The 26,571-nt window shown below is 46.4% G+C and overlaps 1 protein-coding gene and 1 long non-coding RNA gene across 8 annotated transcripts in view; one reads left to right on the plus strand and one right to left on the minus strand.

Annotated features, from left to right (window-relative positions):
• Positions 1-15,715, minus strand: part of LOC139276086 (uncharacterized) — a 116,498-nt gene extending 100,783 nt beyond the window's left edge. Inside the window, exon 1 of the long non-coding RNA XR_011595807.1 lies at positions 15,516-15,715. This is a non-coding gene — a long non-coding RNA (uncharacterized lncRNA). The remainder of the gene's footprint in view (positions 1-15,515) is intronic.
• LOC139276085 (syntaxin-binding protein 5-like) overlaps positions 1-26,571 on the plus strand; it is a 671,748-nt gene that overhangs the window by 100,979 nt on the left and 544,198 nt on the right. The gene's annotated exons all lie outside the window — the stretch shown is intronic.

The following is a 26,571-nucleotide window of genomic DNA, read 5'->3' on the forward strand; positions in this document are numbered from 1 at the left end:
TGTTTAATGTTTGTAAACTTTCCTTTAAACCCCCCCCTCCCCCATTCCTTATGCCTGATTTGTAACCTACGCTTGATTTTCTAAGTGTAGACAAGGTTTTTCTGAGCGTACAAAAATCTACACTTACTTCATTCTAAGTTAGTTTGGAGTAAGTTTTCGCTGCCTAAACTTTCAAAACGGGCGTAAATCTGTTCCAAAGTGAAACTGGTCTAACTGACTAGAACTGGAGCAAACTAAATGCTGAGAATTGCAATTTCTAAGATACTCCATTCTAAACCAGTTGCTCCAAAAAAACAGGAGCAACTCAGGCCGAAACTTGGCCCCTAAATGTGCAAAATGGGAATTTTTAAGATACTCCAGAAAAATCAAGTTGCTCCAAAAAAAATGGAGCAACTCCTGGGCAATTTTGAGTCCAATATATGGAGTTAATTTGACATCATCACCATATAGGAGCTAAATTCTTAGTGTAGTAATATGTGAAATGGTAGTTATTTTTTTTTGCGCATTCAGAGGAATGCAGAACTTTACTCTCTGCATTTTCATTGAACTTGGATATGTTAAAATTAATGTGATACTGAGGAGCCAGTTAGAACATACCATGTGTTGAACCACTCATTAACTATATAATAAGCATGTAATCTGTATAAATAATGTAGAGTAGGTCAGTCCAGCTGTGGAATGTGAAATTAGTGCATGAATGGACAAAGCAAGGAGATCCTGAAAGACATGCCTTAATGAGGAGACATTTCAAGGTTTTGGGTGGCATGACTAAAGACGACTGCTACAGTCTGTTTGGCAGCCTGAAATAATGTTTAATGCTATCAAATATATTTTCTAATGCTAATTGAAGTGAACGTCTGGCATTGCTTTAGCATTGGCACATGAGAATTGCAAAGGGCTTTAGGAAGGAAATGTCTGGCATGACACAGCAATGTACTGAAGTTAGTTCCTCCCTGCAATCAGCTTTGAAAAATATAAAAGGACTAAGGAACAATATAAAAAAGGGATAACCGTGTAGTTTTAAAAATATATTTTCATAAGCCTTGTCAGTATCCCATACAGGAGTGAAATATTGCACAGCGTGACAAACTTAGAACCTTTAAGGAAACAAAATAGCTGTTTGGCAATTGCATATCACATTGATTTACTCAACACTCCTCTCTTTGGCGTTCTCTGGAGAAAAGATGCAATGGAAATGAAAATTAGTAAATTAATTCATATTACAGTAAAAGATATTTGAAATGTAAAATGTGTCAGTTTTGCTGTAATGCTTGGGTAATGACATTTTTCCCATAATTGTAGGTGAGACTGAGCTGAATAGTATGAGATACATAACATGCCACACTTTGGTGTAAAGTCAATTTCAGAATATTCAGTTGTTTAACGTCAATGACGAAGTCCAACACCGCCTTCAGTGTGCCAGTGCAGCCTTCGGTCACCTGAGGAAGAGAGTGTTTGAAGACCAGGACCTCAAACCCGGCACCAAGCTCATGGTCTACAGAGCAGTAGTGACACCCGCCCTGCTATATGCTTCAGAGACATGGACTGTGTACAGCAGGCACCTCAAAGCACTGGAGAAGTACCACTAATACTGCCTCCACAAGATCCTGCAAATCCATTGGCAGGATAGGCGCACCAATGTCGGTGTTCCCGCTCAGGCCAACATCCCCAGCATCGAAGCATTGATCACGTTTGATCAGCTCCGATGGACGGGCCACCTCGTCTGTATGCCTGATACTAGACTCCCAAAACAAGCGCTCTGCTCAGAGCTCCGACACAGCAAGCGAGTCCTAGGTGGGCAGAGGAAACGCTTCAAGGACACCCTCAAAGCCTCCTTGAAAAAGTGCAACATCCCCACCGATACCTGGGAATCGCTGGCCCAAGACCGCTCAAAGTGGAGGAGAAGCATCCGAGAAGACACCAAATACCTCAAGTTTCTTCGCTGGGAGCAAGCGGAAGCCAAGTGCAAACAAACAGCAGAAGGAGCACATGACAACCCAAGCGCCCCACCTACCCGTCCCTTCAACCACCGTCTGCCCCACCTGTGTCAGAGACTTTAGGTCCCGCATTGGACTCATCAGTCACCTGAGAACTCGCATTATTGTGGAGAGCAAGTCATCCTCGACTCCGAGGAACTGCCTAAGAAGATGATTGTTCGGAAATATCAAATCTTAGATTATGCCAATGATAGATGAAAGGTAAACTGCCACACTTATTAACAAGAAGTATGGCATCCGGCACACTTTCAGTTGGGGGGGGGGCGGAGGAGGAATGTCAGGTGCTGGGATTTGTGCCAAGAAATTGGTCACCTTAATTCCTACTTTTCGTCCATGAATCGGGCACGATGGAAAGCAATTTCTCCTGCATTTTCTGTTAATGAGGACGTTTGTTTCCAGATTAGTAGTAATTTGTTTTTTATCCGTTTCTTACGTATTCTTTTGTGTGACGCAGAAATGTTCATATTTGATTAACATATGTGATCAACACATATTACGAAGTACGAGGCAAACTAATGGGCTAAAGATGGACACGTGCCCTGGACATAATGGACTGCATCCAAGTGTCTTAAAAGAAATGACTGCAGAGATAGTGGAGGCATTGGTTGTAATCTACCAAAATTCCCTGAATTCTGAAGAGATCCCAGCAGATTGGAAAACGCCCCTATTCAAGAAAGGAGGGTGACAGAAAGCAGGAAACTATAGGCCAGTTAACCTAACATCTGTCAATAGGAATATGCTGGAGTCCATTAATAAGGAAGTAATAGCAGGACATTTAGAAGATCAAAATACAATCAAGCAGAGTCAGCATGATGTTATGAAAGGGAAATCATGTTTGACAAATTGTCTAGAGTTCTTTTGAGAATATAATGAGCAGGGTGAATAGAGGGGAACCAGTAGCTGTAGTGTATTTAGATTTCCAGAAGGCATTCGATAAGGTGCCACATAAAAGGTTACTGCACAAAATAAGAGCTCATGGGTGTAATATATTAATAACATGGATAGAGGATTGGCTAACCAACAGAAAACAGAATCGGGAAAAATTGGTAATTTTCAGGTTGTCAAACTGCAACTAGCGGCGTGCCACAGGGATCACTGCTGGGGCCTCAACTATTTACAATCTATATTAATGACTTGGATGAAGGAACCAAGTGTAATGTAGCCAAATTTGCTGATGATAAGTGGGAAAGCAAGTTGTGACGAAACATAGAAACATAGAAAATAGGAGCAGTAGTAGGCCATTCGGCCCTTCAAGTCTGCACCGCCATTCAATATGATCATGGCTGATCCTCTATCTCAACACCATGTTCACGCTTTTTCCCCATACCCCTTGATGCCTTTTGTTTCTACAAATCTATCTATCTCCCTCTTAAATATATTCAGTGACTTGGCCTCCACAGCCTTGTGTGGTAGAGAAATCCACAGGTTCACCACCTGCTGAGTGAAAAAATTTCTCCTCACTTCGGTCCTAAATTTTCTACCCTATATCCTGAGACTGTGACCCCCTTGTTCTAGACTTCCCAGCCAGGGGAAACATCCTCCCCATATCCAGTCTATCCAACCCAGTCAGAATTTTATATGTTTCAATGAGATCCCCTCTCATTCTTCTAAACTCTAGTGAATACAGGCCGAGTCGACCCAATCCCTCCTCATACGAGAGTCCTGCCATCCCAGGAATCAGTCTGGTGAACCTTCGCTGCACTCCCTCTATGGCAAGTATATCCTTTCTTGGGTAAGGAGACCAAAACTGCACCCAATACTCCAGATACAGTCTCATCAAGGCCCTGTATAACTGTAGTAAGACATCCTTGCTCCTCTATTCAAATCCTCTTGCAATGAAGACCAACATACGATTTGCCTTCCTAACTGCTTGCTGCACCTGCATGTTTGCTTTCAATGACTGGTGCACCAGGACACCCAGGTCCCTCTGTACATCAAGACTTCCCAAGCCTCACAATTTAAATAATACTTTGTCCTTATGTTTTTCTTACCAAAGTGGATAATTTCACATTTATCCACATTATACTCCATCTGCCATGTGTTTGCCCACTCACACAACCTATCTAAATCACCTTGCAGTGTCTTTGCATCCTCCTCACAAATCACAATCCCACCTAGTTTTGTGTCATCAGCCAACTTGGAAATATTACATTTGGTTCTCTCATCCAAATCATTTATATATTTTGTGAATAGCTGGGGCCCAAGCACTGATCCCTGTGGTACCCCACTAGTCACTGCCTGCCACCCCGAAAAAGACCCGTTTATTCCTACTCTCTGGTTAACTGACAGGAAACAATTTTCAATCCATGCCAATACATTATCCCCAATCCTATGTGCTTTAGTTTTGCACACTAACCTCTTATGTGGGATTTTATCAAAGGCCTTCTAAAAATCCAAATACACTACATCCATTGGTTCTCCCTTATCTATTCTATCAGTTACATCCTCATAAAACTCCAGTAGGTTCATCAAACATGATTTTCCTTTCATGAATCCATGTTTAATCCTGTTGATATTATCTAAGTGTGCTGTTATCACATCCTTTATAATAGACTCCAGCATTTTCCCTACTACTGATGTCAGGCTAACCGGTCTGCTGTTCCCCGTTTTCTCTCTCCTTTTTTAAATTGTGGGGTTACATTTGCCACCCTCCAGTCTGCAGAAACTGTTCCATAATCTATAGAATTTTGGAAGATGACAACCAATGCATCTTTTCCATGGCTACCTCTTTTAGTACTCTGGGATGCAGATCATCAGGCCCTGGGAATTTACCTGCCTTCAGTCCTGTTAGTTTCTCCAGCACTATTTTCTTACTAATTATCATTTCCTGTAATTCCTCTTGTTCACTAGACCCTTGGCTCCCTAGCATTTCTGGGACGTTATTTGTGTCCTTCTGTGAAGACAGAACCGAAGTATTTATTTAATTGTTCTGCCATTTCCTTGTTCCCCATTACAAATTCTCCCGTTTCTGTCTGTAAAGGACCTACATTTGTCTTCACTCATCTTTTTCTTTTTAAGTATTTGTAGAAACTTTTGCAGTCGTTTTTATGTTCCTTGCAAGCTTACTCTCATACTATATTTTTCCCCTCTTAATCCATCTCTTGGTCTTTTTTTGCTGAATTCTAAACTGCTCCCAATCCTCAGGCTTGCTACTTTTTCTGGCAACTTTGTATAACTCCTCTTTGGATCTAATACTATCCTTAATTTATTTTATTAGCCATGGTTGGGCCACTTTTCCTTTTGTGTTTTTATGCTAGAAAGGAATGTATAACTGTTGCAATTCATGCATTCGTTCCTTAAATATTAGCCATTACCTATCCACCGCCATGCCTTTTAATGAATCTTCCTAATCTATCATAGCCAATTCATTCCTCATACCTTCGTAGTTTCCTTTGTTTAGATTTCGGACCCTAGTTTCGGATTGGACTACTTCACTTTCCACCTTAAAAAGAATTCAATCATGTTATGGTCACTCTTCCCTAAAGAACCCCGCACAACAAGACTGTTAATTAACCCCTTCTCGTTACACAATACCCAATCTAGGATAGCCTGTTCCCTAGTAGGCTCCTCAATATACTGGTCTAAAAAGCCATCTCGTACACACTCCAGGAATTCATCTGCCACAGTATTATTACTAATTTGGTTTGGCCAGTCTATATGTAGATTAAAGTCACCTACAATTACTGTAGTACCTTTGCTACATGCATCTATAATTTCCTGTTTGATGCTGTCCCCTACACTACCACTACTGTTTGGAGGCCTATAGACAACTCCCACCAATGTTTTCTGCCCCTTGGTGCTCCTTAGCTCCACCCAGACTGATTCTACATCTTGATTTTCTGAGCCAATATCCTTTCTCACTATTGCTCTGATTTCATCCTTTACTAACAACGCTACACCACCCCCTCTTCCTTTTTGCCTGTCCTTCCTAAATATTGAATATCCTTGGATATTCAGTTCCCAACCCTTAAGACCCTGCAACCATGTCTCTGTAATTGCAACTATATCGTATCCGTTTCTATCTATTTGCGCTGTTAATTCATCTATTTTATTACAGATGCTTCGTGCATTCAGATACAATGCTTTTAAGTTTATCTTTTTAACATTATTAGACATATTATCATTATTTTGTACCATAGCCCTATTTGTCTTATCGCTATTTTTTCTGACCTGGACCTATTTGCTAGTGCACTCTTTTGTCTGTATGCTCTGTCCCTTCCTGCCATCCTTACCACAATCACTTTTTGCATTGCTTCCTTTTTTTTTCTCTTTAGCATTCTAGATTGCTCTCTACTGTGACCGTCCTCTCCCCCCCCTCAGCCCCTTATTTAGTTTAAAGCCCTATCTACCTCCCTAGTTAGTCGGCTTGCTAGAACTCTGGTCCCAGCATAGTTCAGGTGTAGTCCGTCCCCACGGAACAGCTCTCTCTTTCCCGAGTATTGGTACCAGTGCCCCACGAATTGAAACCCACTTCTCCCACACCAACCTCTGAGCCACGCATTCATCTCCCTAATTCTATTGACCTGATGCCAATTTGCTCGTGGCTTAGGTAATAATGCAGAGATTATTATCTTTGTGGTTCTGCTTTTCAATTTAGTCCCGAGCTGTTCAGACTCTCTCAGCAGAACCTCTTTCTTAGTCCTACCTATGTCATTGGTACCTCTGTGTACCACGACAACTGGATCCTTCCCCCTCCCCCTCCCCCTCCAAGTTCTTCTCCAGCCTGGAGGAGATGTTCTTTACCCTGGTACGGGTAGGCAGCACAGCCTTCGGGACGCATGCTCTTGGCTGCAGAGAACCCTATCTATGGGCCCAACATTGCCCAAGCCGTTTTTTCGGCGCACTGACCTGAAGCACGGCAACTTTGCGCGCTGGAAAGGGCTCCAGAAAAAAGGGGCCCCTTCCTGGCCGGACTTCGGAGTCCCCGGAGTCGTGGCGTGGCGTGGAGACTGAAGGGGGGGGTTGCGGAGCCACAGGCCAGCGCAGAAAGCACTGCAGGCACCTGCCTGCATGCTCAGTGAAGGTTCTGCGCGCGTTCCTGCCCTCCCAGCGCGTCCTGTGGGCTGTGAGCAAGACCCGATGCTTGCAGCCCCTATCCCAGGCTGAAGGGACGGCAGATCTCGCCGCACCCTATCCCCGGCCAAGTGGCCTCCCGCACCGGCTGGCTGGCCTGCTGAGTTTCCGAGCAGGTAGGACTTTGCTTTTATTTTTTATTTAGTGGCTGTGCTTGAGACTTTGGATTGGCGGAGGGGGGGGAAGAGGAGGAGAGTTTTTTGGGGTGGGGTGGGGGGGCAGGAAGAGTGTTTGGGGGGGGGGGGGAGAAAGAGTGTATTGGGGGCGGGGAGGAAGAGTGTATGGGGGGGTGAGGAGGAGTGTATTGAGCGGATGGGGGAGGAGGAGTGTATTGGCAGGGGGGGGAGGAGGAGGAGGAGAGTTTGGGGGGGGGTGGGGAAGGAGGAAGAGAATTTTGGCGGTGGGCTGGTAGGAGGAGGAGAGTTTTGGGGGGGGGGGGGGGAGAAAGGGTATACCAGCATATCTCTCTCTCTCTCTCTCTCTCTCTCTCTCGGACTACCGCTGCCCCCCCCCCCCCCCCGCACCCCATGACATCGCGGCCAGCAGCTCGTATTTCTCCGGTAGGATTTACTTCATTTTTATTAGCATTTTAATTGTTTGAGCTTTTCCTTGCAATGTTTGGTGCTTGGTTGTTGAGGTCCTCTCCAGTTCCCTTCCCTTCCCTATCCCTGCCCTAATGTCTGCCGAATAAGCACTGCTTTTTCTTCACTGCCCGCAAGGTTTTTCAGAGCTAGCCACATACACTGGCCAAAGTCGATTTGGAGTAAGTTTTTGCTGGCCAAAGTGACATAAATGGCCAAAACTGGCGTAAGTGTCTGGGAACGCCCCCTTTTGAAAAAAAAACTGACCTAAAAAAAAGCGTACCTAACTGACTTCTTCTGGAGCAGATTTTGAGGGGAAAATGGCATTTTTTAACTTACGGCAGAAAAAACAACTTACTGCAAAAAAATTGATGCAAGTCATGGCCAGAATTGGGCCTTATCTCCCTAACTATACTGTCCACTACTACAACCACCTCCCTCTTTACTCCCGCCACTTGAATGGCTTTCTGCACCACGGTGCCTTGATCAGTCTGCTCGTCCACCCTGCAGTTTGCACTCTTGTCCTCAAGGTTTGCAAGAATCTCAAATCTATTGGACAAGTGCTGGGACTGAGGCTCCTGCAATACTACCTCCTGGATCCTCTTACCTGCTTCACTCTTAGTCACACCCTCCTGTCCCTGACCACGTGTCAATTCTAAAGTAATTAATCTAGAGGGTGTGGCTGCCTCCTGGAGCAAAAGGTCCAGTTAACTTTCTCCCTCTCTGATGTCTCGCAATGTCTGCAGCTCGGACTCCAGCTCCTCAACTCAGAGCCGAAGTTCATTGAGCCACAGACATTTAGCGCAGATGTAGTCGCCCTGGACCAAAACATCCAGAAGCTTCCACATATTGCAGCAGCAACACATCTGCTGTTGAGGACACAAAGAATCTGCAAAGGAATATAGATAGGTTAATTGAATGGGCAAGCATTTAGCAGATGGAGTATAATGTGGGAAAATGTGACGTTATCCACTTTGGTAGGAAGCATAAAAAAGCAAATTATTATTTAAATGGAGAGAGACTACAAAATGCTGTGATACAGAGGGATCTGGGGGTCCTTGTGCATGAAACACAAAAGGTTAGCATGCTGGTACAGCAAGTAATTAGGAAGGCAAATGGAATGTTGGCCTTTATTGTAAGGAGTATAAAAGTAGGGAAATCTTGCTACAACTGTACAGGGCGATGGTGAGACCACACCTGGAGTACTGCATCCAGTTTTGGTCTACTTATTTAAGGAGAGATATACTTGCTTTGGATGCAGTTCAGAAAAGATTCACCAGGTTAATTCCTGAGATGAAGGGGTTGTCTTATGAAGAAAGGTTAAACAGGTTGGGCCTATACTCATTGGAGTTTAGAAGAATGTGAGGTGATCTTATTGAAAGGTATAAGATTCTGAGGGGGCTTGACAGGATAGATGCAGAGAGGATATTTCCTCTCGTGGAGGAATCTAGAACTAGGGGCATAGTTTCAGAATAAAGTGTCGCACATTTAAGACGTAGATGAGGAGGAATTTCTTCTCTGAGGGTCGTGAATCTTTGGAATTTTCTACCCTAAAGAGCTGTGGAGGCTGGATCATTGAATATATTTAAGGTGGAGTTAGACATATTTTTGAACAATAGTGGAGTCAAGGATTATCAAGAGAATTAACTGCGCAGGCAGCAGTTAACGAGTATGATATAATTGGCATCACGGAGACATGGCTCCAGGGTGACCAAGGCTGGGAACTCAACATCCAGGGGTATTTAACATTCAGGAAGGATAGAGAGAAAGGAAAAGGAGGTGGGGTAGCGTTGCTGGTTAAAGAGAAAATTAACGCAATAGTAAGGAAGGACATTAGCTTGGATGATGTAGAATCTGTATGGGTGGAGCTGCGGAATACCAAAGGGCAGAAAACGCTAGTGGGAGTTGTGTACAGACCACCAAACAGTAGTAGTGAGGTTGGGGACAGCACCAACAAGAAATTAGGGATGCGTGCAATAAAGGTTCAGCAGTTATCATGGGCGACTTTAATCTACATATAGATTGGGCTAACCAAACTGGTAACAATACAGTGGAGGAGGATTTCCTGGATTGTATTAGGGATGGTTTTCTAGAGCAATATGTCGAGGAATCAATGAAATGGCTGGCCATCCTGGACTGGGTGATGTGAAATGAGAAAGGACTAATTAGCAATCTTGTGCGAGGCCCCTTGGGGAAGAGTGACCATAATATCGTAGAATTCTTTATTAAGATGGAGAGTGACACAGTTAATTCAGAGACTAGGGTCCTGAATTTAAGGAAAGATAACTTCGATGATATGAGATGTGAATTGACTAGAATAGACTGGCGAATGATACTTAAAGGGTTGACAGTGGATAGGCAATTGCAAACATTTAAAGATCACGTAGATGAACTTCAACAATTGTACATCCCTGTCTGGAGTAAAAATAAAACTGGAAAGGTGGCTCAACTGTGGCTAACAAGGGAAATTAAGGATAGTGTTAAATCCAAGGAAGGGGCATATAAATTGGCCAGAAAAAGCAGCAAACCTGAGGACTGGGAGACATTTAGAATTCAGCAGAGGAGGACAAAGGGTTTAATTAGGAGGGGGAAAATAGAGTATGAGAGGAAGCTTGCTGGGAAGATAAAAACTGATTGCAAAAGCTTCTACAAATATGTGAAGAGAAAAAGATTAGTGAAGACAAATGTAGATCCCTTGCAGTCAGAATCAGGTGAATTTATAATGAGAAACAAAGAAATGGCAGACCAGTTGAACAAATACTTTGGTTCTTTCTTCACGAAGGAAGACACAAATAACCTTCTGGAAATACGAGGGGACCGAGGGTCTAATGAGAAGGAGGAACTGAAGGAAATCCTTATTAGGCGGGAAATTGTGTTGGGAAATTGATGGGATTGAAGGCCGATAAATCCCCGGGGCCTGATGGTCTGCATCCAAGAGTACTTAAGGAAATGGCCCTAGAAATAGTGGATGCATTGGTGATCATTTTCCAACAGTCTTATCGACTCTGGATCAGTTCCTATGGACTGGAGGGTAGCTAATGTAACATAACTTTTTTAAAAAAGGAGGGAGAGAGAAAAGAGATAATTATAGACTGGTTAGCTTGACATCTGTATTGGGGAAAATGTTGGAATCAATTATTAAAGATGAAATAGCAGTGCATTTGGAAAGCAGTGACAGGATCGGTCCAAGTCAGCATGGATTTATGAAGAGGAAATCATGCTTGACAAATCTTCTAGAATTTTTTGAGGATGTAATTAGTAGAGTGGACAAGGGAGAACCAGTGGATGTGGTGTATTTGGACTTTCAAAAGGCTTTTGACAAGGTCCCACACAAGAGATTGGTGTGCAAAATTAAAGCACATGGTATTGGGGGTAATGTACTGATGTGGATAGAGAGCTGGTTGGCAGACAGGAAGCAGAGAGTCGGGATAAATGGGTCCTTTTCAGAATGGGAGGCAGTGACTAGTGGGATGCTGAAGGGCTCAATGCTGGGGCCCAGCTATTTACAATATACATCAATGATTTAGATGAAGGAATTGAATGTAATATCTCCAAGCTTGCAGATGACACTAAGTTGGGTAGCGATGTGAGCTGTGAGGAGGATGCTAAGAGGCTAGAGGGTGATTTGGACAGGTTAGGTGAATGGGCAAGTGCATGGCAGATGCAGTATAATGTGGATAAATGTGAAGTTATTTATTTTGGTGGCAAAAACACGAAGGCAGAACATTAGCTGAATGGCAGCAGATTAGGAAAAGGGGAGGTGCAACGAGACCTGGGTGTCATGGTACATCAGTCATTGAAAGTTGGCATGCAGGTACAGCAGGCGGTGAAGAAGGCAAATGGTATGTTGGTCTTCATAGTTAGGGGATTTGAGTATAGGAGCAGGGAGGTCTTGCTGCAGTTGTACAGGGCTTTGGTGACGCCTCACCTGGAATATTGTGTTCAGTTTTGGTCCCCTAATCTGAGGAAGGACGTTCTTGCTATTAAGGGAGTGCAGCGAAGGTTCACCAGACTGATTCCTGGAATGGCAGGACTGACATATGAAGAGAGACTGGATCATCTGGGCCTGTATTCACTGGAGTTTAGAAGGATGAGAGGGGATCTCACAGAAACATATAAAATTCTGACGGGACTGGACAGGTAGATGCAGGAAGAATGTTCCTGGTGTTGGGGAAGTCCAGAACCAGGGGACACAGTCTGAGGATAAGGGGTAAGCCATTTAGGACTGAGATGAAGAGAAACTTCTTCACTCAGAGAGTTGTTAAGCTGTGGAATTCTCTACTGCAGAGAGTTGTTGATGCCGGTTCATTGGGTATATTCAAGATGGAGTTAGATATGGCCCTTACGGCTAAAGGGATCAAGGGGTATGGAGAGAAAGCAGGAAAGGGGTACTATGGTGAATGATCAGCCATGATCTTATTGAATGGTGGTGCAGGCTCGAGCGCTAAATATCCTACTCCTGCTCCTATTTCTTATGTTCTTATGAAGTAAGATGGACACATGTCATTACCTTAATATATAAATTGAAAGAAGAATATTTGATCAGGGTGGACGAGAGAGAGCCTTGTTTTGAGTGCCCTTTTCTTGAGCAGTTCGGCGGGGGAACCCCGGTGAGCAAGTGGGGTCTTGTGCGGTAGCTGAGCAGGACTCGGGACGTGTGTGTCTGCAGGGAGCCTTCTGACACGCGTTTCAAGCTTTGCTTGATGGTTTGGACGGCCTGTTCTGCCTGGCCGTTAGATGCGGGCTTGAAAGGGGCAGATGTGACGTGCTTGATCCCATTGTGGGTCATGAATTCCTTGAATTCAGCACTGGTGAAGCACGGACATCAGGCAGGCCGTGCGTGGCAAACATAGCTCGTAGGCTTTCAATGGTGGCAGTGGACGTGCTTACAGACATTTTTACACACTCTATCCATTTTGAATAAGCATGCACAACAACCAAAAACATTTTGCCTAGAAATGGGCCAGCGAGGTCAACGTGGATCCTAGACCACAGTTTGGAGGGCCATGACCACAAACTTAGCGGTGCCTCCCTGGGTGCATTGCTCAGTTGAGAGTAAGTGTTGCATTGGCGCACGCAAGACTCCAAATCTGAGTCGATGCCGGGCCACCACACATGGGATCTGGCTATAGCTTTCATCATTACTATGCCTGGGTGGGTACTGTGTAGGTCACGTATGAACGTTTCCCTGCCTTTCTAATGCAAAACCATGTGATTACCCCACAAAAGACAGTCCGCCTGTATGGACATTTCGTCTTTGTGCCGCTGGAATGGCTTGATCTCTTCATGCATCTCCGCTGGGACGCTAGACCAGCTCTCGTGGAGGATACAGTTTTTTTTATTTACAAGGGACAGTAAAGAATCCTGGCTGGTCCAGGTGCTGATCTGGCGGGCCATTACGGGTGACTTTTCATTTTCAAATGCATCCATCACCAAGAGCAAGTCTGCAGGCTGTGCCATTTCCACCCCGGTGATGGGCAATGGTAGCCGACTGAGAGCATCAGCGCAGTTCTCTGGCCTGGCCTGTGGCGAATTACATAGTTATATGCAGACAGCGTGAGCGTCCATCTTTGGATGTGAGCAGAGGCATTGGTATTAATACCTTTGCTCTGTGAGAATAGGGATATGAGCGGCTTATGGTCAGTTTCTAACTCGAACTTAAGCTCAAACAGATACTGGTGCATTATTTTCACCCCGTAAACGCATGCCACAGCTTTTTCAATCGTGCTGCAGGCCCTTTCGGCCTTGGACAAGCTCCTGGATGCATAAGTGACCGGTTACAATGTTCCCGATTCGTTTGCTTGTTGTAAGACACACCCGACCCCGTACGAAGATGCATCGCAAGCTAGCACTAAACATTTACATGGATCATACAGAACAAGCAGTTTGTTGGAACATAACAGATTTCTGGCTTTCTTAAAAGCAGTCTCTTGTGATTTCCCCCATACTCAATAGTCTCCCTTGCGTAGCAACACATGTAGAGGTTCTAGCAAGGTGTTTAACCCAGGTAGGAAATTACCAAAATAATTGAGGAGTCCCAGGAACGACCGCAGCTCCGTTACGTTCTGTGGTCTCAGCACGTTCTTGATGGCTTCCGTATTGGCGTCGGTGGATCTGATGCCGTCTGCTGCAATTCATTTCCCTAAGAACTCGACCTCTGGCATCAGGAAAGCATATTTCAAGGGCCCAAGTTTCCACATGATTTGCGCCTGATTTTTAGGAGCAACTGGTGGAGAACGGACTATCTTAGAAATCGCAATTCTCCACATTTTTTTTTCTGCAGTTCTAGTCAGGTAGAACAGTTCTACTTTGGAACAGAATTTTTTCTTCAAAAGGGGGCGTGTCCGGCCACTGACGCCTGATTTGAAAGTTTCCACAGTGAAAACGTACTCCAAACTAACTTAGAATGGAGCAAGTGAAGATTTTTGTAGAACTGAAAAAACCTGTTCTACACATTAAAAAATCAGGCGCAGGTTACAAATTAGGCGTCCAGAACGAGGTGGGGGGGGGGGGTGGGGGGGGGGGAGGGAAGTCATTAAATTCTATAATAAATCCTTATTTATACTTATACAAATATTATACAAATAAATCCAATCTGAATAAACATTTAGAAGCAAAGAAAAGATTAAATAAACCATCTTCCTACCTGTGTGAAAGTGCTTCAGGCAGGCCTTTCGGGACCGAAGGCTGAACGGGCCGGCCCGAGACTTAAGGCAGGGCCCGTCCCCAGCACCAGATTTACAGGTAGGTGGCGTTGGGTTGGGTCGAGTCGGGGAGGTTCAGTTCGGTTCGGGTCGGGGGGGGGGGGGGGGATGAGGGAGGGAGAGAGAGAGAGAGAGAGAGAGAGAGAGAGAGCAGGGGGGGGGGGGAGAGAGAGAGCGAGAGGGGGGGGGGGGAAGAGAGAGAGAAGGGGGGGGGAGAGAGAGAGAGAAGGGGGGGAGGAGAGAGAGAGAAGGGGGGGAGGAGAGAGAGAGAAGGGGGGGGAGGAGAGAGAGAGAAGGGGGGGGGGAAGAGAGAGAAGGGGGGGGAGAGAGAGAGAGAAGAGGTGGGGGAGAGAGAGGGGGGGGGAAGAGAGAGGGGGGAGGAAGAGAGAGGGCGGGGGAGAGAGAGAGGGGGGGAGGTCAGGTCGGATCCAGTCCGGGAGCGGGAGTCGGGTCGGGTCCAGTGGGGGGGGGGGGTCGGGTCGGGGGGCGGGAGCGCGGGTCGGGTTGGGTCCAGTCGGGGGGGCGGGGAGCAGGAACAGGAGCGCGGGTCGGGTCAGTCGCGGGGGGGGGGGGGGGGGGGGGCGGGGCGGGGGGTGCGGGTGTCGGGTCTGGTCCGGAGGCGGGGGGGGGCGGGGAGCGGGTGTCGGGTCGGGTCTGGTCCGGAGGCGGAGGGGGGGCGGGGAGCGAGTGTCGGGGGTGGGTGGGGAGCAGGAGCTGGCCGTGAGAGGAACCTTATTCACGCAGCCCCAGTGAGGCCATTCAGCCAGGGCTAGGGGCTGCGTGCTTTGGGCCCCTCCCACACAGTTCGGCGCCTGGAGCTACTGCACTTGCGTGCCCACCGTAGCGCGCATGTGCAGAGGTCCCGGCACTGTTTTCAGCGCAGGGACCTGGCTCCGCCCCCCCCACAGCTCGTAGGTGGAGAATACCGAGGATTTTTTTAGGCGCACTTTGTGGCGCGAAAAACGGGCGTCCAGGTCGGGACTGCGCCGTTCTAGGCGCGTGTGGAAACTTGGGCCCCAAGTGTTGCAACCTGAGTCCTACACGATCTAGCCGACTTAGAAACTCTTGCAGGTTCTGCAAGTGTTCGATGGTGTCCCGACCTGTGATCAATATGTCGTCTTGGAAAACCACGGTGCTGAAGCCGACTTTAGCAGACTCACCATGTTCCTTTGAAAAATAGCCTCGGCCGATCGAATCCCACACGGCATCTATTGTAGATGAACAGACCTTTGTGCGTGTTGATGCAGGTGAGGCCTTTCGAAGATTCTGCCAGCTCCTGCGTCATGTAGGCCGAGGTCAGGTCCAACTTGGTGAACGTATTCCCTCCTGCCAGCTTCGCAAATCGGTCGTCTGCCTTGAGTAGAGGGTACTGGCCCTGCAACGAAAAACGGTTAATCGTTACTTTATAGTCCCCACAAATTCTGATCGTGCCATCACCCCTGAAAACCGGAACAGTTGGACTGGCCCACTTGTTGAACTCAACCGGCGCGATGATGCCCTCTCGTTGCAGCCTGTCCAGCTCGATCTCCACTTTCTCTCTCATCATGTATGGCACCGCACATGCCTTGTGGTGGATGGGTCGCGTACCGGGAACCAAGTGGATCTGCACCTTCGCCCCAGAGAAATTTCCGATGGCTGGCTCAAACAACGACAGGAACTTGCTCAAAACCTGGGCACATGAGGCGTCGTTGACTGACGAAAGCGCTCGGATGTCGTCTCAGTTCCAGCGGATCTTTCCCAGCCAACTTCTGCCGAACAGTGTGGGGCCATCTCCTGGTACAATCCATAGTGGTAGTTTATGCACCGCTCCATCATAGGAGTTTTACTGCTGCACTGCCAATTACAGGGATCAGCTCTTTAGTATGTTCTCAGCTTGGTATGAATAGGGCTCAGTTTGGGCCTTTATGCCTTGTTGCACCACAGCCTCTTGAAGGCCTTTTTGTTCATGATATACTGATTCGCACCCGTGTCCAATTCCATGGATACTGGAATTCCACTCAGTTCAACTTTTAACATGATCGGCGGGCATTTTGTGGTAAAGGTGTGTACCCCATACACTTCTGCCTCCTTAGTTCGAGCCTCTAGTTCAGTTTGATCTGCCATGGATCGGTCTTCCTCTGCAACGTGGTGGTTTTCAGGGTTTGCAGCTCGTCTGCACATTCGCTGGAGATGTCCCATTGTTCCACAGCCTTTGCACCCATAGTGTTTGAAGCGGCAATGATGGGCTCGATGATCAGCTCCGCAGCGCCAACAAGGTGTTAATTGCCTCGCATTCACACTTGATGGCAGACTGTGAGTCATCTGAGGTCGTGCAGCTGCAGGCGTGTACGTTCTGCTATATGCATTCCTGCCTGAAAACGACGTTACTTTGTGTACAGTACTTGGCGATGCATCTTTATGCTGTGAAATCTGTTTGGTGTTATCGCTGGTGGACATAAATGCCTGGGCTATCATTATGGCTTTGCTCAGGTTCGGTGTTTGTTTCAACAGTCAATAATTTGCGAAGGATCACCTCTTGGCCAATGCCAAGCACAAAAAAATCTCTTAGCATTTGCTCCAGGAATCCATCGAATTTGCAATGTCCTGCAAGGCGCTTTAGTTTGGAAACGTAGCTCACCACTTCCTGGCCTTCAGACCGTTGACATGTATAAAATCGATACCTTGCCATCAGAAGGCTCTCTTTCGGATTTAGGTGCTCCCGGACCAGCGTACACAGTTCTTGGTTTCACCGGAGCAAGAAGATTCTTCATGAGGCCATAGGTTGTGTGTGCCCCGCAGACGGTGAGGAGGATTACTCTTCCTTTGGCAGCGTTCTCATTCCCTTCAAGCTCTTTTGCCACGAAGTATTGGGCGATTCGCTCCACGAAGGCTTCCCAATCGTCACCTTCTGAGAATTTCTCCAGGAAACCAACAGTTCTCTGCATTTTCGCATGATGGTTCGTTATCTATTACTCATCGCGAGTTGTTTTGTCTCAAATAAAGCAATGTAGACTTGAATAAGTGTGACCTTAGTCTCTTTATTCTGACTCCAGAGTGCTGGCACAGCATGGGAGGCCTGCTTATATGTAGTGCTCCCAAGGGATGCTGGGATCCCTTGAGACTCCAACAGATGTGCCCTCTGGTGGCGGTAGAATGCTGGTTACAAGGTGTTGCATACATAACACAGAGGGTTCTAAATCTTTGAAATTTTCTGCCCCAATGGACTGTGCATGCTCAGTCGTTAAGTATATTCAGGCTAAGATGGATAAAGGGATATGGGGATCAGGCTGGAAAGTGGTGTTGAGGTCAAAGATCAGCCATCATATTAAATAGAGGAGCAGTCTCAAGGGGCTCCTAATTCATATGTATCCATCTAATTTATGAACGAGGACAGCATAGAACCAAAAATAGCATCCTGTGGTTCTATACTAATCACAGTCCGCAGCTACAGCTTTTCGCTATCACTTTCTACTTTCTATTGCTATGCCAGTTTTAAATCCATCCATAATCTTCCATTTATTCTATCATAGGCCCCAACATAGGGAGACTAGGAAACAACTAATATCCCAGTGTTATTATCAGGCATGCAATACATTGGTGTAATTACAGCATGACAAGTTTGCATGGGCAATTAACATTATAAATGTGGACATAGGCATTTATAATGAGAAAAAATTATGGACCAAAAGTATGGCTTCAAAATGGTGACTGCATTTCATCTGAGTGCCCTGGTCAAGTTTGCCCCCATTCTCTAACCCAGTTTTAGATGAAGACGATGTTTGGTTTTAACTCCTGGGGGTAATTTTGACTTTGTGCAATAGTGTAAAATGAGTGATAGTGAATTGGCAACCCATTTTATCACTCTCCGATTTTTATTTACATTGACATTGTCATTGCCGATTTACCATCAACCATTTTATATCGTACAAAGTCATAATACCACCGTCCCCCCATCATGTGCAATGCCACAAAATTGACTAGGCTTGTAATGAAAGTAAAAATGAGACACAGTTTTTAGATCGTTGAAATATTAAATGAATATTTAATTTTACTGTTTAAATTACCTCCTCAGAATTCTGAATAATTTATGAAACAATTTTATCCTCACAAATCATTTAGAGCTTTACTTCAATGGGCTCTCTCTTGATTTGTCTCCAAAAACGTCAATGGACTTGGGGAGAAAGTGAATAGGTTTGAAAGTGAAACAAGTGGTAACAAAGGAGAAAGTTGTTAAATCTGATTAATGGTAGTCAAACCTCAGGCTAAATAAACTTAGTATGGGTATTTTACATTTTTTTAAATTCATTCATAGGATGTGGGTATTGCTGGCAAGGCCAGCATTTATTGCCCATCCCTTAATACTCTTGAGAAGATGGTAGTGAGCTGCCGCTTTGAACCGCTGCATTCTGCGTGGTAAGGTACTACCGCAGTGCTGTTAGGGAGGGAGTTCCAGGATTTTGACTCAGTGACGATGAAGGAATGGCGATATGCTTCCAAGTCAGGTGGTGTGTGACTTGGAGGGGAACATGGAGATGTTCCCATGAGCCTGCTGCCCTTGTCCTTCTAGGTGGTAGAGGTCGCGTGTTTGGGAGGTGCTGCCACGAAGTTGCTGCGGTGCATTTTGTAGATGGTACACACTGCAGCCACTGTACGTCAGAGGTGGAGGGAGTGAATGTTTAAGATGGTGGACGGGGTGCCAATCAAGCGGGCTGCTTTGTCCTGGATGGTGTCGAGATTCTTGAGTGTTGCTGGAGCTGCACTCATCCAGGCAAGTGGAGAGTATTCCATCGCATTCCTGACTTGTGCTTTGTAGACTGTGGAAAGGCTTTGGGGAGTCAGGAAGTGAGAAACTTGCCACAGAATATCCAGCCTCTGACCTACTCTTGTTGCCGCAGTGCTATTGTGGCTGGTCCAGTTAAATTTCTGGTCAATGGTGACCCCTATGTTGATGGTGATGGATTCGGCAATGGTAATGCTGTTGAATGTCAAGGGGCGGTGGTTAGACTCTCACTTGTTGGAGATAGTCATTGCCTGGTACTTGTGTGGCGTGAATGTTATCAGCCACTTATCAGCCCAAGCCTGAATGTCGTCCATGTCTTGCTGCATGTGGGCATGGACTGCTCCATTATCTGAGGAGTTGCAAATGGCACTGAACACTGTGCAGTCATCAGCGAACATCTCCAGTTTTGACCCTTATGATGGAGGGAAGCATTGGTAAAGCAGCTGAAGATGGTTGGGCCTGGGACACTGCTCTGAGGATCTCCTGGACTGTGATGATTGACCTCCAACAATCACAACTATCTTCCTTTGTCCTAGGTATGACTCCAGCCAGTGGAGATTTTACCCCTGATTCCCATTGACTTCAGTTTTACTAGGACTCATTGATGCTACACTCAGTCAAATGCTGCTTGATGTCAAGAGCAGTCACTCTCACCTCACCTCTGGAATTCAGCTCTTTTATCCATGTTTGGACCAAGGCTGTAATGAGGTCTGGAGCCGAGTGGTCGTGGCAGAACCCAAACTGGGCATTGGTGTGCAGGTTATTGGTGAGTAAGGGCCGTTTGATAGCACTGTCGACGACACCTTCCATCCCTTTGCTGATGATTGAGAGTAGACTGATGGGGCAGTAATTGGCCAGATTGGATTTGTCCTGCTTTTTGTGGACAGGACATAGCTGGGCAGTTTTCCACATAGTTGGATAGATGCCAGTGTTGTAGCTGTACTAGAACAGCTTGGCTAGAGGCCCGACTAGTTCTGGAGCACGAGTCTTCAGCATGACAGCTGGGATGTTGTCGGGGCCCATAGCCTTTGCTGTATCGAGTGCGCTCAACTGTTTCTTGATAGCATGTGTATGACTGGGGGGCAGTGCTGTGTGGTGGGGCCAGGTTGGTGGAGGACCTTTGTCTTACGGATGTTTATGGTAAGGCCCATGCTTTCGTACGCCTCAGTGAAGATGTTGACTATGACTTGGAGTTCAGTCTCTGAATATGCACAGATGCAAGCGTCCTCCGTGTACTGTAGTTCGACGACAGTTGGTACAGTCTTGGATCTGGCCTGGAGACGACGAAGATTGAACAGATTCCCACTGGTTCTATAGTTTAGTTCCACTCCAGCAGAGAGCTTGTTGAGTGTGAGGTGGAGCGTTGCAGTGAGGAAGATTGAGAAGAGGCCCGGCCCTGAGCAACTTGGACCACTTTCCATACCTCGGGAGCCTGTTATCAGCAAGGGCAGACATCGATGACAAGATTCAACAACGCCTCCAGTGCACCAGCGCAGCCTTCGGCCACCTGATGAAAAGAGTGTTCGAAGATCAGGCCCTCAAATATGGTCAACAGGGCTGTAGTGATACCCTGTATGGCTCAGAGACGTGGACCATGTACAGTAGACACCTCAAGTCACTGGAGAAATACCACCAACAATGTCGCCACAAGTTCCTGCAAATCCCCTGGGAGGACAGACGCACCAACGTTAGTGTCTTCGATCAGGCCAACATCCCCAGCATCGAAGCACTGACCACACTCGACCATCTCCGTTGGGCGGGCCACATTGTTTGCATGCTTGACACAAGTCTTCCAAAGCAAGCGCTCTACTCGGAACTCCTACACGGCAAGCGAGCCCAAGGTGGGCAGAGAAAACGTTTCAAGGATACCCTCAAAGCCTCCTTGATAAAATGCAACATCCCCACCGATACCTGGCAGTCCCTGGCCAACAACCGTCCTAAGTGGAGGAAGTGCATCCGACAGGGCGCTAAGCACCTCGACTCTCGTCGCCGAGAGCATGCAGAAATCAAGCTCAGGCAGCGGAAGGAGCGTGCGGCAAACCATTCCCACCCACCCTTTTCTTCAACAGCTGTCTGTCCCACATGTGATAGAGACTGTAATTCCCGTATTGGACTGTTCAGTCATCTAAGAACTCACTTTTAGAGTAGAAGCAAGTCTTCCTCAATTTTGAGGGATTGCCTATGATGATCACATGTAGTGAATTGAATTGGCTGAAACCTGGCTTCTGTGATGGATGCCGATATAGATCATCCACTCGGCACTTCTGGCTGAAGATGGTTATAAACACTTCAGCCTTGCGTGCTGGGCTCCGCCTTCATTTGAGGATGGGGATATTCATGGAGCCTCCTCCTCCCTTTAGTTGTTTAATGGTCCACCACCATTCACGACTGGATGTGGCAGGATGGCAGAGCTTTGATCTGATCTGTTAATTGTGGGTTGGCTGAGCCCTGTCTATGGCATGGTGCTTCCACTTTTTAACATGCTTGTAGTCCTGTGTTGCAGTTTCCCCAGGTTGGCACTTCATTTTTAGGTGCTCCTGGCATGCTCTTCTGCATTCCACATTGAACCAGGGTTGGTCCCTTGGCTTGATGGTAATGGTAGAGTGAGGGTGATGCCAGGCCATGAGGTTACAGATTGTGGTGGAATACAATCCTGCTGCTGCTGATGGCCAACAACGCCTCATGGTTGCTAGGTTTTAAGCTGCTAGATCTGTTCTGAATCTATCCCTTTTATTATGGTGGTAAAGTGCCACACAACACTTTGGTCGGGTGTCTTCAGTGTGAAGATGGGACTTCATCTTCACAATGACTGTGGTGGTCACTGCTACCAATGCTGTCATGGACTGATGCATCTGCGACAGGTAGAAACATAGAAACATAGAAAATAGGTGCAGGAGTAGGCCATTCGGCTCTTCAAGCCTGCACCGCCATTCAATGAGTTCATGGCTGAACATGCAACCTCAGTACCCCATTCCTGCTTTCAGGTAGGTTAGTGAGGACGAGGTCAAATAGGTTTTTCCTTTCTAATACTGATGTATGTTTTTATACTACATTTATAGAAGTGATTTCTGTGGTTTCCACTTTGGGTTAATAATGTTCTTCTTTATCTAAATGCACTTTCTTTGCATATCTTCTTTTCTCTCCCCTGCAATTCCAGACCTCTCTAATAATAATAGTGGTTAGGTTAACTCCTTCATTCATATAAATGTTTTATTGATTCAAATTCTGTCTCTGATGTTTCTACTTTTTATAGATTGGATTCTCTTAGTTTCCATTTTAGCTTTATTTACTTCGTCAGAAATTTATATATTGATGCAGTTGTACATTTTGTGTACTTGGAATTGGTAGGGCAAACATTGATATTTACAGAAAGGCAAGGAGGATGCAGGTGAGGCCAAAATTAGGAGTTAGATGTAGTCCTTACTACTAGGGGGATCAAGGTGTATGGCAAGAAAGCAGGAATGGGGTACTGAAGTTGCATGTTCAGCCATGAACTCATTGAATGGCGGTGCAGGCTCGAAGTGCCGAATGGCCTACTCCTGCACCTATTTTCTATGTTTTTCTATGTTTCTAAAATTGGCTGAAGAACCCGGCAAAATCAGGCATGCGGAAGCCCTGCTGATCTTAGCGGCAGGATCTCATTTGCATCTTCTAGGTCCGCCTCCTGCCTTGCAGCTAGCCAAATGGATAGCTTGACCGGCGGATGGGAGTGCTGGGGGGAGGAGGCCTGCGATGGGGAAGGCTGGGTGCGGGGAGGAAACCGATTATCAGGAAAGCTGGGTGGAGTGGAGGAGGCCTGCGATCGGGAAGGCTGGAAAAGGCCTGCGATCGGGAAGGCTGGGGGAGGAGACCCACAATCGGGAAGGCTGGGTCGGGGGAGGAGGCCCGTGATCGGGGAAAGCTGGGCCGGAGGACAAGGCCAGCGATCGGGGAAGGCTGGGTCGGGGGAAGAGGCCTGCGATCTGGAAGGCTTGGTCGGGGTAAGAGGTCTGCGATCGGGAAGGCTTGATCAGAGGAGGTCTGGGATTGGGAAGGCTAGGTGTGGCAAGGAGATCTGTAATTGGGAAAGCTGAGTCAGTGGTGGATGGAGGAGGACAGCAATCGGGAAGGTTAGGAGTTGAGGCTGGAGATCTGAGCAGGAGAAGTACGAAGGTTTACTTGAGGGACCTGGGGGAGTCCTGCTCCACAAAGAGTTCTAAAAGAGCGACTTGCCTTGGGGAGCCGGAGCGCGCTCCTCCGTTTCACTGCCGAGTTTCCCGATCCCGGGAAACCTGTGTCGCACCAGTTAATTTCAAATCGGATTCCCAAATGAACTGCAGGAGACCTACTATTTAAATATGTTAATAAACGTTCCACCGTAAAAATGGTAGCGGGCATGTGTCAGTGTTATGGCTGGGTTACAGGGTTTTCGCATCATAACGCGACCCCCCCCATGACCCTCTACTGCCCGTTGTGGTTGAGGGGGGGCGGGGGGACGGAGGGAGATGCGGGTGTTTAACATCGAGGCCTGTGAATGTGGCATCATTTGGGCATATTGATTTAGTATTATATGCGTCAAGATCAGTTATTCTCATGATTTCTCCAGCATGCTGCAGTCACAGGAGTAGAATATCTTACCATTTTAGGACAAGGCTGTTGTTAAACTGATGTTACAGAAACATAAAGCTCAATTTCAGTCATTTTCATTAAAACAGATCAAAGCCATCGTTCCTGCAGATTGCTTGCAACTGCTGCTACATTTGATATTTCATTTGGTATTTGATAAAGCCCACTGTGTTTTTTTGAACGGTTTTACACAAAATATGTTCAGTATATTTGATGAGGTGTTGGTTTTTATGTTCTTGGATTGGGAATAACAGTGTGGATTCTTACTACTGCTGCTTTCAATTTGCCAAATCGTAAAAGTGAAAATGAGTGTGAAGTGACTAAATCAAAGGGTATCAATTCTACATGATGATGTTTTCAATAGCAATGAGATAATGATGTGAAGTTGGTTGAGGGCTAAATATTGCCCAGGACACCGGGGAAAGCGACCTTTCTCCTCTTCAAAATAGTGCCATGGGATCTTTAAAGTCCTCCAGAGGGGGAAAACGGGATCTTGGTTTAACATCTTATCCTAAAGACGGCACCTCTTAAAATTTTGGATAATGTTTCCTTCTTGCTTTCTCTCCCCTTCTGCAGTCATTCTATAAGCAGGCTAGTGCTACCACTTGTGAAAATCACTCAACTCAGAAGCGATCTGGGATCAGACCTGGAACTTTACCAGTTTGCATATCTTGGTGCCAATTTGCCCTTTAAGCCACGCGGCCACGCAGCTCTCTGGACCTCCCGCTCAGCCAGCTTGCTGGCTTTTCAATGGAAAAAACGCACATGCGTGGTGTTTTAAATGGGCTGCATAGCCCCTTAAAGGGACAGCGCACCCAAATAAATTGAATGGTAACATTGCTTGTTCAATGCAGTTACCTACTAAGCCATTGGCAGAGCTCATTTTCCATCTATCTCTCCCATTAGTCTCTATTTATTCCCTTTGGTAGATTAATCTTGGAACACTTTTCATGGTTAATAGATTTACAAAAATACATTTTAATCAATTTATGTGACTTTTGTTACCTAACCTATACTGAAATCTCTAGATGCCGCCAAACATAGAGGTCCGAATCGATAACTAAATCAGCTCGGTTCTTTGTCTTAATTCAAGACACCAAACAAATATGCTTATAGAGAAACATACATTTATTTAAACACACTACAGGTTGAACCTCTTATCCGGGACTTCCTGAACCGGCACCACCCCTCAGCCGGGACCATTCCCAGCTGGTGGGTGGCGCATGTGCAGAACGCGACCGTCAAAATCCTACTCACCAATATAATCTTTCTCCTCAATCGGCAGCCACCTCCTCATCGCCCTGCTGGAACTCCTGCAGCCACTGTCCTTAGGCCAACCACTCCTCCCCACAGCACTCCCTCCGGGGGGGTCAGGCCAACTCTTCAAGGCCCGCCGGGGCCCGCTGACGCTTCTGGGCCCACCGGGGCCCGCCCACTCTTCAAATCCCACCTGCTCTTCACGGCCCGCCGGCTCTTGGAGGCCGGTTTGCTCTTTGAGACCCCCTGCACACTGATTGACTGACAGTCAGTCCAGCCAATCAGCGCATACACATACTTACCCCAGCAACAGCACTTAAAGGCACAGTCCACCCAAACACGTGACCACGCCTCATCCGGCAAAATCCCTCATTCGGGACAGGCCAGGACCCGAGGGTGCCGGATAAGGGAGGTTCTACCTGTACTTACAGATGATAACCACAGCTTGATGACTGAATAGGTTGCAGTGAGAAGCTCTTGTTGCCTAGGCGGAAAACCGAGTTCTTTATTGAATCATCACATTTTATATCTTTTTCTATCATTATCTGGAGAGTGGGACGAGCGGAGAGTTGGCACAGGCTCTACGAGCCGAATGGCCGCCTTCCGTGATGTAACCATTCTATGATTCTGTGATCATGTGACAGCTCCAAATATTGCTCTAACTATAGCTTCTCTTTTGTTCAACAACAACAACAGCTTGCATTTACATAGCACCTTTAACGCAGTAAAAGGTCCCAAGGAACAGTGTCAAATGACACCAAGCTATCTAAGGAGATATTGGGGCAGATAACCAAAGGCTTAGTAAATGCGATAGGCGTTAAGGAGTTTCTTAAAGGAGGGTAGAGAGGCGGGGAGGTTTAGTGCGGGAATTCCAGAGCACGGTCACCAATGGTGGAACCATTAAAATCAGGGATGCACAACAGGCCAGAATTGGAGGAGCGCAGATATCCAGGAGGGTTTCAGGGTTGGAGGAGGTTACATTGATAGGGAGGTACGAGGCCGAGGAGGGATTGCTTACCTGGGAGCCAATGTAGGTCAGCGAGTGCAGGGGTGATGGGTGAATGGAACTTGATACGAGTTAGGAAATGGGCAGCAGAGTTTTGGATGGATTTAAGTTTATTGAGCGTGGAAGATGGGAGGTTTGCCAGGAGTGTGTTGAACTAGTCAAGTCTACAAGATCTGTATACCCTCGCATTTCTGTTATCATCCTTGTAAATCTTCTCTACTTTTCAATTCTATACCTCACATTGTTGCATATTGTAGTAGCGGGTCAAGTTCCCAGTGTGCTTAGTACTGGAAACTTTCATAACGTATGCATACCATTACATTTCACTTTCATAGTTGTAACTGACTTTAGTTCCGCACCTGGACTAGATTCCTTTATTACTTGCAGGTGTACAGTAGCAAATTGTCAATGTCAGATGATGCAATGACTATGCTTGGTTTCATCTTCAAATTTGGACAGATTCTGGCAAGGTCGTTCTGGCTGATGGCCTTATCTTGCTGCCAGCATTATTTTCTGCTACTAGGCTGCTCTCAGAGCTCTCCTCTTTCTTGAACTTAAAATTATCTACTTGTGGTTCTCTGGCTTAGGT

The sequence above is a fragment of the Pristiophorus japonicus genome, chromosome 11 (genome assembly GCF_044704955.1).
Source record: "Pristiophorus japonicus isolate sPriJap1 chromosome 11, sPriJap1.hap1, whole genome shotgun sequence".
Lineage (NCBI taxonomy): Eukaryota > Metazoa > Chordata > Chondrichthyes > Pristiophoridae > Pristiophorus > Pristiophorus japonicus.